Genomic DNA, 12,853 nt, shown 5'->3' with positions numbered 1-12,853 from the left:
TAGTTTTCTTTTTGAGTAAACTTAGTTGAGAGATTTTCAATTTATACAGAATAGGGAATAGGAAACTATGCCGGGAGAAGTGGGAAAGTGGGTATGTGGGATATGAACTCAAGGTCAGAGGTGATGTGGGACTATTGATTAGGGTCTAAGCATATACAGAGACATATACAGATATACACAAAAATACAATTACAGCTAAACCTTTAATAGGGCGACTCTCGGCTACATATGCATACATATCTATGCAATGACAAACGCACACACATTTAACTAGTACTGATATTGTGTTAATGCATAGGTTCATAGTTTATTTATCCATTCTCTAGGCGTAATAGACAGCAACAATGAACTATATTCCACTACGGATTTGCTTGATTTGTGTATGCTGTTTGCTGTTTGAGTTGAGATTCAATAATTTACACGTTAATTTGCCTCTATGCGGATTATGTTATGTTGTTATGTTCATGTTTAGACTATTAAATGCTTTCAGCATAATTGTTGAATTGTGGCTAATGATCCATTGATCGCTTCGTTTTGCTATCCACGTATTGCGCCTGTACTTTATTTTAGTTGCATTATATTTAGTTAAATTTATTTTACTTACAGCTAGACAAACGTTTAAGTTTCACTTAGCGCTTTCAAGGGTTTCTTAGTAAATTCGAAAGTGGGAGAGCAAGAGGTACAAAAGAGCCTTACATAGAGTGTGACGTCGATACATGACTTTGCCATTTGGCTTACGACTAAAAACTTGGTAGTTTCTGTTTCCGTTTCCGTTTCCATTCCCGATTCCGTTTCCGTTTCGGTTTTCGCTTAAACTTCATGTCACTTACGTGCTAGTACAATATAGATATATTTGCTGTTTATTTACATAATTTCATTTCGAGATTACTCGTCCTTAGTCACTAACTTTTCCTTTTCTAGGGTACAGTTTACACAACGCAATCATCTTAAGGTACAAATGAGTAAAGTAAAGGTACAGAATTCCCATGGCTGTGTGTGCGTGTGTGTGTGTTAGTGTGTGTCTGCGTGTGCGTGATATGTAGTTGATGTTAGGGGCAAATAGCCCTCAACATTTAGTAATTAATAATTCAGAACTCTTTTGATATGTTCGAGAGAGAGACGCTAAACTGTGGTTGAAACCACCACAGCGCGCGGGTGGTGCAACTGCGGGTAGTTTGCCCAACCGCCCACGATTTCCACACGGCACAACTTGTCATAAAACTGCAGTTTCGCCCGACATTTGATGCGAAAATGCAGCTCGGCCGACGTTCCCTGAGGGACGGGATATAGCCACTAATGCCCCGTTATTTCCGACCGACCTACCCCAACCTACCAGCCACCCCACCACCCAACCACCCAACCAAACCAACTCGACGCAGCTCAGGGCGGCTCAGTGCAGCTCAGTTGAGAGAATGTGTCAACTTCGGTGCCAATTGTGGGGCCATTAAACTATGACGCAGCATCAGCACTGCCACTCTTTGGGGCACTACAAAAAATACCAAGTACTATAACTCTGGGATAATAAACACAGTTTTCCAGAAAACTCCTCCCCAATTAATTAGTTTCTAGACATTAATAACAAAGTTTGGGTCAGTCCCCTAGAAAACTGTAGCATGGGATAACCCTGCGTTGAGTAATAACATATTATTTGGGGTATAACATGTTATTTAGGGTAACCAAATTGGCATTAATATAAAGTAGAATCATTTTTATAAAGTAATTAACAAAAGCTACCCTAAAAGTTGTTTCATGTTGTTCTTTAACTGATATTACCGTATATTGATATTAGCTAGCCTTTACATTCAAGCTGCACTTTTTTCCAGAACTGTGATTCAATATTCGAACATGTCGAGGCATTTTTGGACATTTGGCAGTGCTATCTCTGTCGTGGCAGAGGCAAAGTTATATTCCCAGCGAAAATAGAGATGTTGTAAGCAGTCAATGCTGGATTCTTCGGAAGTGGCAAATTCCCCAGGACTCAGTAGTTTCAGCACTTAATGCTGCAAAGCCAGCTGTCAGTTGCAATGGAATCGCAGGACCAAGTGACTGCAATTCACTTTGCTGACCAGGATAAAAAGGACAAAGTTGATGGCAGAGGTGAAGAGTTCAAAGTGTGGCAAAAAAGGTCGATTAGATAATTTGTTGATGCCACTGCTGGCCAGCAGCACACTTATCCTTATTGCAATTTTCGAGTGCACTTGAAACATTTGATTTAAATTTACAAAAAGCCGTTGCGAAACAACTTTCGATGGCCCATCTGCGGTTGCTTAAATACCAAATACATTCGTTTTCTTCTTTGATTTTCGGAGTTTATTCATGCGAGTTTTTACCACTTTTCCAGAATTTATTTAAGCATGCAAACAAAAGTGTTGAAAATGCCTGCAACTGCACACGGATGGATGGATGAATGGAAGGATGGATGGTTGGAAGGCCTGATGGATGGGCGGGTTGGCAACTGGTGGGCGTGTCAGGCGGGGAAATCGCAGCATGTTTCACGGCAATCACTCTGGAGCATTGTTTGCACTGCCCCGCTTTTATTTTCGCTGCAACAACAGAATCGGGAGAAAAACACAAAAAAGTGCCAGCAAAACAGGGTGGCGGCGCAAATATTAAGCAAACAAAAGACGAACGCTAAAGAGGGCGGGAAGAAAAGGCTTCCAGCTTTCAGCTTTTCACTTTTCATTGCGTGCCATCGTAAAATGAAAAGTAGTGCGAAATATTTGAGCAGAATCTATGTCAGCAGTTCGCCGCTGACGCAGCTCGTAAAAAGCACAGGGCCCCGTAATTTTTATGCCCGGAAAAACTGCTCAAATTACAGTCGAGTGCTGAGTTTCCACGAAAAGCGAGAAAACTCCAGAGAACTTCGTTGGCAGTTTCGGCCACTTCACAGTTGCATCGAATTGATCTAATTAGGCTACAGAATTGAAAAGGACACGGTCCGCTGAAAGCTGCAAAGGAAAACTTTTCGATAATGATTATTGATTCAGGGACGGACATTGTGGGGTCGAGTTCATAAAGTTTCATTTTAGTTTTGACTCGACGGGGAATAAGTTTATGATTCTCTTGTTTCCATGAAAATTGGAGCTTGATTTATTTGTTGATCAAATGTATCAGCAATTGAAGTGATTTTTGTTTTATTGTTATTGTATAACATTTTTGAATTTAGTTGAAACTCTTTTCCATATCAAAGTTTACAGCACCCTACTTAAGTCACTTGAATAGATTTGGCATTTTGAATTGTTTCTAAGAATTTCCATAAACAAATCCACCTGAAGTTTATTACAAGTTCGCCCACCAGAAAAACCTTTTACAAGAAACAAGATACCTTCCTCCTTGGCTAGAGAAAAGCAAATTGTTTGGTCCGCATCATCACGAAAAATAAATGAACTTCTATATATTTGAGCTGCAACAAGCTGCCATCAAGTGAACATTTCCCATTGACCGAGGTCGTCCTGATTAATGAGCGATGCTTTCGGTGGCAAACAGCCACAAGAAAAGTCAAGGAAACGGCTTGATTTATTGGAGAATTTCAGGATGGAGCTGTCGACTGATGGCCACTCTGCTGACCAGCAGCAGGAGGCCTTCGTCCTTCGCCAAACAGAAGTCAAGCGGACTTTGCGCCTAAGCCGGGGCTAATGAAAACGAAAACGAGAGTCAACGCTAAACGCTTTAAAAATCTTGGCAGCTTAATGGCCAATTAGCGAAACAAAAGGGACATTTTCCGACAGCAGGAGCAGCAGATGGGGACAGGAGATGGGGACAGTAGTCGGGATAGGAGTTGCAGGCCCAGAGGCCTAGATTTCAATAAAGTGGATTCCCCGACACGGAGTCCTCCTCCGATAATGGAGAAGAATGGGAGCTGCCGCTCGAGTGGCGCATAAATTACAATTAAGTGTAATTAATCATTGCTGAGTGGCCCGCCGGCATCGACATCATCGTGCACGGATCTGGGCCAATTGAGGAGGAGACCAACTACCAACAACCAGATGCGGACCTGCCGGCATTTGTTTGGCCGTTGTCTTATCCTCACCCACCTCCCCGAGGAGCCAGGAGCAAAGAGTTCCGGGAACAGGACACTCGAGTGATTGGTTAGCCGCACGGCCACTTAGCAACAATGGGAAATGGAGCAGCTGAAACACCAGCATCGAACAGCAAGGGAAGCAGCAAGGACAACAGCAAAAGGAGTTATTGTCCAGATCAGGTGACTTACTCTTAACACCTTGGTGGTCACAGAAGTTAACGAGGAACTCTTTGAAAAAGCACCACTACTAAAATACAACATTCGTTGGAACACAATTCTCTTTAGGGAAATCGAGAATTAGGTTTAGCCGAAAATTCTTTAGATTCTAAGAATAAGGAAATAAATTAAAATAATTAGAAATACTATTCGATCACTTCGGAGAATCTATCTGTTTCAAAAGCCAAAATACATTTGAAATAAATTGTCTCCATGGAAATGAAGAATTAATTGGCATTCATTTAGTCTGGAATTCATTAGAAATATCTAATTGAATTCCTAAGTAAATTATTATTCATTACAATGATTCATATTTTAGAATGCTCACTTTTGGGAAACATTGCTCAACTTCCTGTAGATTGCGTTTAAACAGATGCAGTGCATATTTTCGAACAAATATTTGAATGTCCATAAATGTTTATGCAAATGCTTTTATATGTTGTTAAATAATATATACATGTTTGAATAGGTAGCATGCACAGTTTACCATTTAACAAACCGTTTGCAAACAATTTTACATCGTTTGTGCAAACGCTTTATGTGCAATCGAAAATGCTGAAATTTTAATTTTTTATTTGCATAGAACTAATACATAAAGCCAACTAATTAAAAGAGAGCACCAAGGATTGATAAACTAATTTGTTTGGCAAATATCGGATTAAAGGTAAAATAAAGCGAATTTAAACGGATTTTTGCGATTGGATTTTATTTATCGAGCCTAGCAAGCAAAAAAGTATTGAAAATGCTGCTGCTCTTTTACGCAAATTCACAAACAGAGTTTATAGTGACTGTAGTCTTCAATTTAATAAAGCTGACCGGGCTAAAAGTTAATTTTCCCACAAACCCATATTGTCAGACTATTATTTACGGACACTGGACTGCCGGGGGGTTAAGGGAAATGGGAAATGGGAGAGGAAATTAAAAATTGAGATTTTGGCAAATTGGCAGGAGCACACAGTTTAATAAATAATATTATGTGCTTAGGGACTGGCCGGCCAACCAAGCAGGCTCTGAATGGAGTTAACCGCAAACTATTTTTATACCGGGCTCATTTGTGGACGCTCGGCCGCTGGAGTGTTAAGGGGATTGAGCCAAGAGGAAATGGCCCAGTCTGCTCCTCTCCCTTTGGACCACGTCGCATGTCCATGTCCTGCACTAGTTGGCCATGGCAAAAGGCAAATCAATGAATGGCATGGCATGAGGATGGGGATGAGGATGAAAAGCGGGAGGAAAAGCCGGGTGGCAAAGCGGTCGCTGAGAGCGAGTGTGCTCCATCAACGGCTCGTTCAGTTGGAAAAGTTATTGCGCCAGAAGTAATTCTATAAAGAAAGCTGTCAGCCTCTCTCTTTCGCTCTCCATTGCCCATCTCTTTCGCTCCTTGTCTCCTTGCTGGCCTCCCTGACCTGGGAATTTGCCTATTCAATATGAGTATTTCAGTTTTCATCTGCTAAACGGAACTTGCGCTATTTCAGGTCCTCGAAAAATCCATTCGCATGTGGAGAGGTCTCTCTATATATAACACGCCATATATCGCCAATCGATTTTCGGCCATCCAATGGCTATTTGCGGTCTCGACCAGCGAGTTGAAGAGCCGAGCCGTTAGCGATTTTGATGAGTGCGGCATGGGGCATGAAGCATGGGGCATGGGGCATGGGGCATATTCGATTACCAGCATCGAAAAGGGTTCCCCCGGGATGAAGAATTGTTTTTTGGGCAAGTTGATTTCTTTTTCTATTTTTTTTGTTGTTTTCAAAATTAAGCCTAATTTGATTAGTTGGGTTCAGTCGGTCACAGGATGCCAAAAAAAGAGAATAACGAGAGAGAGAGAGAGATGACTTGGCCCAGAAACAAAGGACACTTCGCAGTGGGCATTGTCAGGAGCAGAGAGAAGTTCCAAAATTGATTTTACGTTCAACAGTTTTATTTGCCAACATAATTTAATAATAAACTTTGGCACTTTTAGCCCTGACCAAAGAGGGGTTGGAATCCTGAACTGAACTGAGCTGAGCTGAGCGGAGCTGAAGGGCTCTGGGTGGCTCACTGGAGCTTGAAATTTATGTTCACGCCTGCATTGTTGCCTCGCAGCTCCGCCAGGACACTTTCCCTGATCCTGGCCCCTCGGGCGGCAGCTGTCAGGAGCACAGAACACGGTTAACCGATGGACAGAGCTTGGGTTCGTTTCGTTTCGTTTTGGTAAGGCATGGTCTGGTCTGGTCTGGTTTGCTTTTGCTTTTGGTTTGGTTTGATTTTGGCCCGATTTTTTAGTTTCGGCCCATTCCGATTCCGTGCTTTAATTGGAAAATCAAGCTGCCGAGGTGGGAGAAGAAATAATATTTTATCAAATAAATTTCGTTTGAAGTGCTCGTTGTGTTATTGTTCAATTTGCGGCCAGCCTTGGTCCAGCCAGTTGCTGCCTTTGTCCAAATATTTGTCAATTAATTAAATGCCAAAAAAACGTGGGTTGGGTGCTGTGCGAAAGGTTTCAAAAGCCCAATGAATTATTTGTGAAATTTATATTCAGCGTCACTTGAACACCTCGTTTTGCGTAATTAAATAGTATTCACATTTATATTAAATTTTTCCACTCTCAACATTTTATTAGATTTTCTCACTTGTGGTCGACTGCATTTCTATGGCTGAATAAAATGAACTATAACGAATGCTAGGCTAATTGCTCTTTGCGGAATAAAATGACCGAATTAAAAGTTATGTCTCTTGAACTTTTCTCAGTTTAAAGCAGATGGGACTTTCATCAATTTTTACAAATTAGAATCATAAATAACTTAAACATCAATTCAAATGATTAAGTTTATGTGAATTATAAACAAATTGATTTAAACACATTTTCTTTATCTCTTAAAATAAAAAGTAATATTAGTTTACTTATTTAGTTTAAAGATCCGAAATGGCTATTAGACTCAAACTTTTAAAATTACTTTTCCTTTCTTATTTAATGGCTAGTTGCGTTCTATGTTTAACAAGACAATGAAAAAAGGCAAGTTTTTTGGGAATTTGTCAAAGAAACACTACTATTTACTTTGAACACCAACACCTAGCTCAATTTAGTCGAGTCTGAAATGCCTTGAGTTCCCCAGACCAATTAACACCGTCGGCTCGACATTCCCGCTTTCTATGTCCCCTGTTCTCTGCCGGCGACTTTGCCTGAAAGGCGACATTCTTAAAGTCTCATCAAATATGCGGGTTGTCAGGCAGTCGTTTTCCCCGGGGAAAATCAAGGAGACCGCCAACGATGCCGGCTATGGAGAAGTAATTCAATTTGGGTTTAAAATTGCAAGCTGCAGAAGGAGCTGCGAGGCTGAGAAAGAGGAGGCTGAGAGAGAGACCGAAGGAACTGGGGGCGTGGCATGTCAAGGAAACAGGACCTTGATGAAAAGGTGTAGGCTGAAGGATGAAACGGGCCGCCTCCGGAGGGCTCTGGGGCTTCCTTCTTAATTAAAATGCATCACATGTGAGGGCCGGGATATAAAATCGATTGAGTGCAGCTTAAATCGCTTGACACTTGTCGACGGGAATCAGGCAGAAAAGGGATAGGGATAAGGATAAGCAGCGGCAGCCACGTCCCGGAGAGTATTAAATAACTGTCATTGTAAGTGGCGATTGGAGAGTGGTCCCAATTCACTCGATACTACCCGACAGCCCTCATTTCATTTATTCAGAAACTTTTGCTTTAAATTAAATTTGCCTTGCGATTAAATTACCAACTGGCAGTAAGCCGGGATCCTAGTGCATTACGAAATGATTTCGAGGCTGTGGCAGCGAACTCTTTTGCATTTGGGGCACATAATTTTAATTGCATGCTGCGAGAGGCAGGTGCAGTCGCGAAGGGTTGGAAATCTATCTAAACTTTGCCTGCACTTGTTATTGTTGCAGTGCTGGGCAAACTTTTTCCGGGCCCCAAAGTTTACCGCCCCCCGTTTTTTTTCCACCCACAACGACAAAAAGACGCTCGAAGGGGGAAAAACTTTCTACGGGCTGCGGCAAGAAGCTGAAAATCAAATGAAAGTTGCTGGCCAACGACTTAGTGGCAGCTTAAAGCACTTTAAGTTGCCAAATGTCAAAGATTGCGTATACGCAGTGCAGTCAGCTGTGCAATAGACATTAAATGTCAAGTTCAGCCACATATGAAGTGAGCTGGCTTTTGGAGCAATGTTATTAATCATACAAGTTGCTGGCTTAACAACAACTTTGAAGATTTAAAATTTATATTTTATGACCTTATTATATTATATTACTATATAATAAATGTATTTACATTAAAGCACGTTTCCTAAAATATTCTGAGCTGCACTAATAGCACTCTAGCTCATATGCACGCACTTCCTTGTATTTATCGAAATGTTTTTGCTAATTTGCCTAGACGAAAGTCCCAGGGAGTAAGCTTCGAGAAAAAATTGTGATTAAAATTGCGTTTTTATGATCCATTGGGGCGTGACTGGGGCCGCTGGTGGCATTAAATGAGAGCCCATCCGGTTCTAACGTATAAATTAGCACGCCCGGCTATGTCGGCCATAAAACGTTTTCGCGGGCATACGTTGCGTATACACAATGCGGCGTAGGAATGCGAGCTCAGCCAGAAAGTAGGCTACAAAATGACACGCGCCAGGAAAAGATTTAGATTGGAATGACTGGGAGGGCAGCACGAAAAGGGAAGAAATACAGAAGGAAGCAGAAAGACAGTGTAAGTTGAGACTGCGGGAATTTGTGGAAAGTCGTAAAGCAAAATAAACACTGGCAGGCGTAAAAGTTATAAAAATGCCAAAATATAGCCAAAGTTAAGCCGAGCGAGAAGGACAAGGTAGCTGCGAAAACTTTTGGCGGCCAACTGTTGATAGTTGGCAGTGCTTAGAGGGCGTGGCAATGTAAAAGCCACACACACACAAAAAAGATGAGAAACGATGCCAGCGAGGCGGCAAAATTCGTTTTAGCCGTCTATCCAGCTATTCAGCCATCCTGCCATCAATCAATCAATCAATCTGCGAGTGAGCGCGCCTAAGCCAGTCAACATCAATGGCCTTTTCCCTAATGGCAAGCGACCATTTCGAGTTCCCTTTTGGCAATCGATTGCAATTTATGCGAAATGTTGACATTCATCGTTTGACTTTTTCGGCTTCAGAGTCGAGTTAAACATTCGGGGAATCCCAAACAGATTTACAAACAGATTTTAAAGCGGGGCTTAAAGGATTGCCAATTGAATATATATGACATACATTATGTATACAAGGGATTAGCCTGAAGGATTGCAGCCAGCGATTGGAAGGATTTTCCAAGGGCAGACCGTCGACATGAGACATTGAAGAGGTCTGGAAATCGAGCAAGAGTGAGGAAAACAAAGTAAACGGACATTTCTGGCCATTCAATACGGTAACCTAGTTAAAATTCAAAGAATTTTACCCATTTGAAGTGAAAAGCTTTGCTTAAACATTCGATTGTGGCCACATATTTTCATTATGCTGAATTGTGTTATTTTTAAATCGTTACAGTAGGTTTTTCATTGTGGCTGTTTGCGTTAAAAATGTAATTGTTGGTTGCTGTTATTGACAGAAATTCGTATTTTCTCGGTAGGTGGTGTTTTTTATGTTCTTCTTTTATTGAATTGCGAAAGCAATTACGGAAAATCTATTTGTTCAAGCAGCAAAAGTACAGCAACAACAGTCGAGACTTTCAAGCAAATGGGGTTTTCTGCAACTAGTGTAGTGAGTTTTTTTATACCGATTATGCTAATGAAAGGACATGTTCAGCTTGGCTGGCAGGGATCCTCTTTTCCGAGAATCACGACGCAGATAATACCACTTCTCCATGCTGGTCACGTAGACTCCTAACTTGAATCTGGCTAATACAATTAGAAGCAGACAGAAACAGCCAGAGGCCGGAAAAACGGATGCAGAAATGGGGGGAAAACCGAGCTTCAGGATGTCAAATGTTTCAATTAAAGCTCGCGAAAACCGAAACCCTAAAAAAGTCATGGCCTTTGAAACAGGACTTCAATGATAGGGAGACAAAAGGATTCAAACGCAGCAGTAGTCACAATCACCAAATTGCTTCCAGCGGCGAATCAAAGATGAGAGAAAGAGGAGAAAGTCGCAAGTGAATGAATGTTAGGGAAAGTTGAGTAAAGTGAGAGAAGCAACAAAGTGGCACTAGCGGGAGATTCTTCAACGAAAAGCAGAGGAAAAAGCAGAGGAAAAGCTTCCGGGCATTATCTTAATTATGCAAAGCCGTATCGAAAGAGTTATGGCCAAAGTCTTAACCCATGGGCGTATGCCAAAAGCGGCTGAAAAAAACGAGTTGACAAAAATAAGTGCTTTTTAAGATTAACTACACCATACTGCGAAATTTTGATTGCTTGTTTTAGCACAAGTACAATATCCCTTTCACCTTTGTAAATCCCTTTAAGACTGTCCGTACTACTGCTCAGACATTGAAAATGTATTCAATCAATATTGAACATAGGCAAATTTGAAGCGTAATGGGTTAAGGCTTTTGGCCGCGCCACGCACATTTATCATACCATTTTTTTCGAGGGTTTTAGGCCACGACAAATTCCAAAGTCAAAGTCAATGGTTGCGCCCCAAATAAACCCAAATGGAATGTGGGAAGTGGGTCAGGCCCCCCCTTCGGTGGGCTGTGTGGGCGGAGGGGAAGGGGCTTTGGGGCATGGCCATTTCGTGTGTGCCATAAAGCACTCAGAGCCCGAATTTCAAGCCTTTACTCAACTGCGAGCCTGCGACACGTGCGAAATCGTTGATGGAGTTCATGGAGTTGAAGTTGAATTGATTGCGTGCCAGTTGCGGCAATGACGATTTTTCCAGGCAGTGGGCGGTCCAAGTGGGGCGTGGCATTCGATAACAAATGCCGCTTCGCTTTTGTGCAGAGTATTGTAATTAAAATGACGAAAGCAGCACCAAAGTTTTAATAAACTGCCAAAATAAACACGAAAAGGAAGGCGCGCGAAAGGGAATCGAATAAACAAAGACTGGAAAAGTTGTAAGCGGATTGCCTCGAATCCGAAGGGGAAAAACCGAGGCAGGAGGCATAAGTACTTTGTATTAATAACAAAAGCGGAAGGGAATGGCACTGGCGAGAGTTGCGGCATCCGCAAATAACCGGAATTGAAACTCGAGTGGCAAAGGGGTAAGAGTAACTAAGAAACAGTGTTACACCGATAGAAACCATAGCGAGATATTGCGAACAATCGTGTAAAATATAATAATTAACTTTAAAAATCGTATTTAGATCACACAACCATTTGTATTTTTTAACATCTTCCTGCTTCCATTTTGTCTAGTAACACTGATAGGGATAACAAATTCTTAATAAATTTTAAAATTATTTACCAAAACCAAAAATTTGTTTAAAATGAACTACCCTTGATTATTCCTTGGTCATGAAGCAATAAGACCGTTTTCCGGTAATTGATTGATTCATTTTCTTGGCCAAACCTAATAAATGAGATAATTTTCCCCTGTGCTGGCATAATCTCTCATCGTGGCGTGAAGAGCAAACTGTTTACATTTGTTTTCCCGCGTCTGGGCCAGAAGACAAAATACTTGCCGCCAGTGGAAGTAGAAGCGAAATGGGGCCAGGGGCAACGTCTTAATTACTCCGCCGGCTGATAGCTGTGTTTTCGCAGGTGCTACTCATTAAATCATCCGGTAATCGGAGGATCAGGTTGCGGTGCCCAAAAAGGCTTCTCGGGTTAACGTCTCTAATGTGTTTGTGTGCCGGTGTCAATCACAGTTGGCTTAATTAACATTGTGGAACAGATTTCAGCGCATAAATTCAAATCAGTCTGCAAAGTTTGGTCGTAAAAACGCGCTATCATCGTGGCACTCGAACTAAACATAACATTCATTGGGGCGAAGGGTCGGGAATTTTACAGCTTTTGCCCTGTTCCCGTAATAATAATAACAACAATAATCATTTTGCATGATTTACGAGTGCAGCTGGCAGCCCTGTTCGTTCAATGGCCATAAATTCTCATCAATAAATCAAATGTAGAGCTGTTCGAATATGAGGGCGCCGCGATGTATGCAGCGTTTTCTTCCTTTTTTTCCCATGTATCTGTATCTGTCTGTATCTGTGTGGTTTGGTGTTGTGTGCGTGTGTGTTTGTTTGTTTGTTTGGTTGGGTGAGTAGTGAGTGAGTGAGTGAGTGAGTGAGAAATGTGGCAAGTGACATGTGTCACTCCATAATAATCGCATTTGCATGGAGGCAAACCGCCATGAATATCCAAACAGAAACTTAACTAGAAGCTCTCTTAGGTGCCGGGTTGAAGATCTTAGACCTAATCACGTTTCGGGTTGGGTTTCGATTTTGTTTTTCTCATTTTTTTGTTTTTATTCCTTTGGTTAGTGGGACTTACGGCTAGATACTAGTGCGATTAAGTATACGCATAGTTGATTGCTTAGTCTCGGGGACGCGCTGATAATACTTACAGGTTTCCATATCCACTGGATCAGTAGGGTAGAGGGCTGGGATTGCTTACGGTTTAAACTGTGAGACATCGAGTTGGTTTTAGGTTTAGGAACCCATTTGCCGGCCTAGAGCAGCTCCGTCTCCATCTGCGCGGCCTCCACGGTCTCCACAATGGTGGCG

Source organism: Drosophila teissieri, chromosome 3R (assembly GCF_016746235.2).
Source record: "Drosophila teissieri strain GT53w chromosome 3R, Prin_Dtei_1.1, whole genome shotgun sequence".
NCBI classification, from domain to species: domain Eukaryota; kingdom Metazoa; phylum Arthropoda; class Insecta; order Diptera; family Drosophilidae; genus Drosophila; species Drosophila teissieri.
The sequence above is the reverse complement of the archived record's forward strand: the minus strand, read 5'-3'. Positions refer to the sequence as shown.